We start from the raw sequence: 6,959 nt of genomic DNA, 5'->3' as shown, positions 1-6,959 counted from the left end.
TTATTTTAAATAAGTTTTTTTCAGTTTCTTTGCCAACAAAGCGCACTTGATAGAAATGCCTCAAAATCAATTTACACTGCTTCACCAGTTTTATGCATTTTAAATTTAAGGAAACAACAATTAGAATATTTTCAATGATGAAAAGAACTCCATTAAGCTGCCACAAATGTCAAAAGTTCCTGGCTTCGCTAACACTTATGTAATTGTTCTGGAAACCCCACGCACCGGAATAGACCTACAACACCAGGCATGACTCACTGAATATTTCTATGTACATACTCTCTCTCTCTAAAATGCTCTCCAGTTGGAATTTATTTTTTCAAAACAGAAAAAAAAATAAATAAAAATATGGTACATAAAATCCAAAAGTTCTTGTAATTTTTTGGAAAGTACTGCCTCACATGAGAGCATTAGAAGATGCTGCTGTTTTCATTAATAAAGAAGCCAGATGGGCTAGCATTAAAACAGGTTGAAACTTTGAAATCCTTCCTGGAAAAAAAAAAAAAAAAACATAGAGAACATGTGGGTTCTCAAATTTCCAAATGGTCCTCATTTCCTCTTGTGACTTTATTCTCAAGTTTGTTTTTTAAAAGTCCTGGCTGGTAGCATATGACTGGTGTCCCAAGCTCCTTGAGCAATGATAAGAAAAATTAATACATGCCATGAAATGCCAATCAATACAGGCAGGCCTGGGCCCACAACACCAAGGCTCATTGGTAGCGTACATTCTGACGGTTTTTATTGGCTGACTTCTATAAGTCCAAATGCTTGTGAAGAATTCACTAATGCATATGGTATAATCTGTACCCTGAAAAGCATGTGTTTGGTACCACTTTCAATACCAAGGTAGTGTATTTTTCATTAGCAATAGTCAGAATGGAGTTTAGGAATTCAATCAGTGGTGAGCCAAATGAGGTTTGTCGAGGGTAGAATTCTGGGAGCAGTTCCGCCTGGCAGTTGAAACAGGTTGCAGATGGGAGCTTTTTTTTTTTTTTAAAGCAGTAACACGAAGTTCAGGCAAATGGTTGTCATCAGAGACTTTCAACAAGAGGTCATCAGTCTATGTTCCACCTGAGGAGGGCAAAGAGGGGGAATCTGGCAGCCAATAACCATCAGTAGACCAAGGAGCCTGGAGTGGGACCGCAGGAAGGACCCAAGCTTTGGGGAGGACTGATGAGAAAAGGCAGAATCCCAGTCTTAGAGAAACTTAGAGGCAGAATGTGGGACGGAAACTCAGTTAGTAGAACTGGAATACGAGGTAGAGCCTGTAACAGATATAAAAGTGGAAAACGGCTAATGGAACAGGAGCTCAAAACAGAACCCAGAATCTGGCTGACTGTACACCGAGTTAAATAAGCTGCTTATACTTGGGCCCAGCGCCTGCGTGAGGCTGAGCTACAGGTGGGAGTCTTTGTCTCTAGCCCAGGGTTGAGCCTCAACTCAAGGAAAGGCTCCAGGCAGATGGTTGGACACCATCCAATCCCCCTTTTATTCTTCCCCAAATTCTTTCATTTTTATAAGCTGTTTCTGTTACCTGAAATTCCCAAGCCCAAACTCCTCTACCTGCTCATTCTTCAAGATCCCACTCCGAAAGCATCTTCTCCGGGAAACCCTTCCTGGCTCCTGACACCTACTACACCTGATCTTGTCCTATTTTTCTCTGCATACCTCTCTCCCTGACTACCCTTCAAGCTTCTTGCCAAATGAGCCCTGTCATCTCCTGAACCCAGCCTAATACTAGCACAGCATAAGATTTCAATAAATATTTGAAGGTAAATAAATGAATGAAGTGACTGAACTTCATGAAGTTCATGAATGAAGTTCCCTGAATGGAGTGAACGAGTGTTTATTAAATGAAAATTGATCAATCTGTAAACAGGTTAATGAATGAAGCAACAGTTAACAATTTCATATTTGATAAGAGATACAAAATAATAATTGCTAACATTTATGCTCTTCTTGCTCACTGTCCTGGACTCGGTTCTCTATATAGATTATCGTCTTTCATCTTTACAACTCAAGATGTAAGTGCTATTATAACACCCATTTTACAGATGAGAAAACAGAGGCATCATGCCAGAATCTTAAGAACTCGTTCTGATTTGGGATCTATATATTCTACTCAGCAATAGGGTCCCTCACTTCTTGGGCCCTTCGCTTGCCACAGGGCACATGATGGCTGTTGGGGGTCAGGGAAGAAGCGTCATCAGGCTGTGTTTGTTTCTCTGCCTGACTCCTTCTCCCCAGGGTCTCCCATTAACAAGGAGAGTATGTCCTGTGTAGTCCCCTTGCAAGTCCCATGGGATATCTGCCCTTTCTCTACCGATTGGCAAGGTCATACCCGAATAGGACAAAGCCCCGCAGTTTTCTTCTGAATTCTTTACCTTGCTAGCCTTAAGGTGCAGCGTGTGTCAGAAATCGAAGTGGAACTATAAGGAATTTTCATTTTCACCTGATATTTGCATATCTAACTTGTTCCAAGGACCACATGAAGTACTTTACATACATTATCCAATTCAGCCCTCACCCCATCTATACACATGAGGAACCTGCGAGTCCCAGAGGTTTTGCAACTTGCCTAATGTCCCAGAAGCTGGAAGCAGAGCCGAAATTTGAACTGAGGCCCATCTGCCTCCAATTTGGTGCAGTTCAATAGATGTCTCCTGAGCACCTCCTGTCGTACAAGCTCATCTCCTTCCCACGCAGAATTTTGCCACCAATGCCCTTTGGTGTCAGGGACACAGCCAGAGCCACCTTCTCTGGCTATCGGTTAGGGTCTCCTTTAAAGTATGACGAGGGGCGGCTTTTTGATTGACTTATTAGAAAGTCACAAAGATCCCATTCATTGGTGTAAAATTGGAGACAGAAGCCATCTACAGCGGGTAAGAGGAGCAGCATCTCCAGCTGGAAAATCCAGCATCCCTCTCCTGATTGCTATCATTCTCTCCTCTTATGCTCTTCAACAACTCATGCTCTCACAGTTTACATGCAGCTGTTTTTGTTTACCTGTCCCTGATGGCTGATGATAACCCGTTATGGGATGATGGAAAGAGGAGAGCCCAGAGTCCACACCTATACTGTTTGCTTTGTGAAATTCCAGACTGTTTAATCTGCGCTACCTCATCCTGAGAACTCCAGATTCCACTTTTCTTAATGACTTTTCCCTCCTTCAAAGCCTACATAGTTATCTTTGAAAGAGAAAAAGAATAGATGAATCATTTGCAGGAAATGAGGGGAGAGACATGTGGTTGGAACGGCAGATGGCTGAGCCTGTGGGCACATAGCTGTCTCTGTTGTTCCTTCCACCACCCTCTGGAAGTGTACATTCATTCAAGGGCGGGGGCGGGGGCGCTGCTCTCGCTTTCAGGTACTAACATGTAACTCCACATCCGCTCGGATTCTTCTCAGACGTCTAAACTCCAGGGAAAGTGGGAAACTTTCTAGGCTCAAATCGGACTATTTATCCTCCCCTTGGAGTTTTGACATAAAACCTCCTACTACTAAGGTGAAAAACTACTTTGAATTTGTGACAACAGAATTTCTCATGCTGTCTTTTTTCTCCTGCAGAATATGAAGTAACTACATAAATATTCTTCCTATGCCACACTGACCTCATAAGGGATTGGCAAATGCCTAGAGGGAAGCTAGAGTCGGGAGACTACATCCAGATAAAACTATACTTTAAGCAGGAAAACACAAACTGTTATTCGTGGGGCTTTTGGTGGTAGATGTGTAGAAAGAACATAAAGATACTAAGATCTTGGTGATGCAGGGACCAAAGTTTTGCCAACACCAAAAATGTGCCTTTTGGGTTATTGATTTTAAGGTGGTTATTAAGAAACAAAAAAACTCAGAAAGAACCTTTCACCCTCCCCCTTTTATCTGCCTAAAGGAAGCTAGAGGACCCGCCCCAGGAAGGGAGATATCATCACAGATAACTATAGATTAATATAAACTAATGAGTGATAGACAGAGAGGAACCTAGCAAGGCCCATTTGTTCAAAGTCCTCTCTGTGTCCCATTGTTAAAATGGCCCAGCAAACATTTATTTACCAAACATTTGCTTTTCTATCTCCATGTGAATGGCCTTCCTGACCTTTGAAGTCCCAAACCACATACCTCCCCACTTCTCCTTAGCTCCAGAAGGCATATGAACCTCAACAACCCAATACTTCTTTGTGTCTCATTATGACACCCCTGAATGTGCACTTGTATAATGAACTTTGGACATTTTCTCCTGCTAATCTGTCTCTGTTAATTGGATTATTAACCTAGCTAGAACTTAGAAGGTGGAAGAAAAGTTATTTTTTTAAGCCCCCACAGGAACGAGTGCCCAGGTGTTGCCCCCCAAAGTTAGCTTCTTGCTCTATGTATGGAAGTAACACCACTGTTGGTCGTTTCAGCTGGATAACTGAAGTTTTTAGAATCCCAGGAATCCAAGAGAACACACATTTTGAAAAACTATGACTTTTTTCAGAAGGCTTCTTTTAGGCTCTCCTGTTACTTCTACATAAATTTCCAAAGATCATCTGGATATATATGCTGGAATAAGTGATTGTTGTTTTATTTTTAGATGTAGGAAACTCATATCATCCACAGACTCTCTTTCACTGATTTTTTTCCTATTTCCATTACTACTACCTGCCCTCGCTCCCCTACACACCTGTACATACCAGAGGACTCTGCTGGGAACATACAAATGTACAGAAAGATTTTACCATTTTTTCCTTAGTGCAACAGGAGTTTGGTAAAATATGAATCTAGAAGTTGTAGAAGTTGAGATATGTTTCTTAACACAAATTATTCACCACTTGGAAACAAAGCATTGTGGTTAAGAGTATTTTTTATTAATAACATTCCTTTAAAAATCAACTTTAATAAAAACGTTTAAGCATTAGAATTAGATTAAGAATGAGTAAACTCAGTCTAGAAATCACTCTAAATAATTACAAAAAATATTTCAGCAGTTATAAACTTTGTTAATAATAGAATTTCCACTCCCATATTCATGATGATTTGATGACTCATTTATCTAAAAGTCGTTCATATTAGTCTTCACACGAGCACTAATTCTTGGATTCTAAAAAGCTTTAAAATTATTCTTCGTAATTTAAAAACATGACTCTACCACCTGACCCCCAAGCCTTGGCTTCTTCCTGAATGGACAGCCTGGGCCCAGGCTTCTGCGAGATCACATCTCACTTACTGCAGCAGGAGCCTGAGTCTCCAGGGCCCAGGCTTCACCTGCCAAGACTCATGCGCCTTAGCCTTATGGACGACTGCTCTCCTCCCATCTCTTCCATCTCTTCCAGGCAGCCAGGTAAGAATCGGCTTCCCTAATGGCTCCCTGAAGTGGCTGAGTAACAACCTAGAAGTGCTGGGAAGTTAAACTCGAATCAAGAGATTAAAGGCCAAGAAGGTAAGCCTTTCATTTTCCTTCCCCTTTCCCCACACACAACTGATGGATTTCTTCAAGGTGACTTGCAGGATGAGCAACTAACTGGCATGTATTTCCTTCTGAAATTATGGCCAGTTCCTTAACAGCCACCCAGCATCTGCAGTCCTTCCTTTTTGCCTTCTCTCTCTTTCTCTGTCACTCTTGCAGTCCTGGGTTGCAACTTCCAACACAGCCAGCCTTAGCAAGTAATCTTTGCCTCGAGTTTTATTATCTAGGGAATTTCGCTAAGACAATGATTAAAAATAAAATCACATGTTATGTCTTTAATCTGGCCTCCTGCCTACAGTCAATTTTCTTTTTAGTAGGAAAGAGGAATGGAGATCTATAATCCGTATTAACTAGAGTTGCTCCAGTTAAGTGTTTCTGAGTTGAGAACGTTTCCTAAATCTCATCCACTTTTCCTGTGTGTTTTACCTCAGCACAATAGGAATAGATACTGGCAGTTCTTTTCTTGGATTGGTTACTTCTGCCCAGATTGATGTGGTGAACCCGACAACAGAGAGTAGCTTTTCCTACATACAGCCTACTCTCTGATCTCCATCTTACCATCTTTGATGCTATCCTCCACCTTCTTTGTGTCCTCTTCTCCCATTTCACATTTAGCGAATTCCTGGTATGTACTTGGGATAAATTCAGTTCAAAGTAATGTTCAAAATTTGATTCAGGATATTCTGTTTTGTGTAAAATATGTATCTTTTAATCAGCAGCAACAGAATATCAGCTGCTAAAAGCAAGATGATATTTGGGGATTGTAAACAAGACACTTTAGCGTCACAAGTCTTTCCCAGCCTGAGAAAGAGAAGGGACTTTTTCACTTCTCTATTTAATGGGCCAGATAACATCTTCCCTGGAAGGGTGGGTGTGAGGATAAAGGCTTTTAGACACTTAGTGGTATCATTCTCCTTGCTGCTCCTGCAGAAGACAGTATTATTGAGGCTGTTATTTTAATGAGTTAAAATTACTCAGAAAGTTTGCATAGATAAAAATGACCTAGACAGAGTTTCAGACAAACAACTCTTCTGGGTTTAAAATAAAACAAACAAAACCCAGGGCTTTTTGACCCTGAGTGAGCCTAAGGAGTGAGAACAGTTTTCATTACCATGTGAGATTTAGAATGAGTTAAGAAGGGAAAGTCAGACATCCATGAGTTATGTATCAAAGTTTGCTTTAGGATTATGGAGTGCCTTCACATTTTTTTCTGTTTGAAACTAATGATTGATTAATGATATTTAAGTTCAGTGGCTACAATGAACTTAATACTATTGATGAAAAATAAGGTATAAAAATAAAATAGGATTTCTATTTTTTTAATTGCCAATCTAAAATTTACTTATTTACCAAATGAAGAATGTGAATAGACAGTTTACAAGAAAGGAAATTCAAATAGCCTCTAAACATACAAAAAGATGCTTAACCTGACCCTTAATGAGAGAAACGCAAATTAAAATTACTATGAGATATCAATATTCATCTATCAGATTGGCAAAATGTTTCAGAGTAC

The sequence above is a fragment of the Pteropus alecto genome, unplaced genomic scaffold (genome assembly GCF_000325575.1).
Source record: "Pteropus alecto unplaced genomic scaffold, ASM32557v1 scaffold76, whole genome shotgun sequence".
NCBI classification, from domain to species: Eukaryota; Metazoa; Chordata; class Mammalia; order Chiroptera; family Pteropodidae; genus Pteropus; species Pteropus alecto.
The sequence above is the reverse complement of the archived record's forward strand: the minus strand, read 5'-3'. Positions refer to the sequence as shown.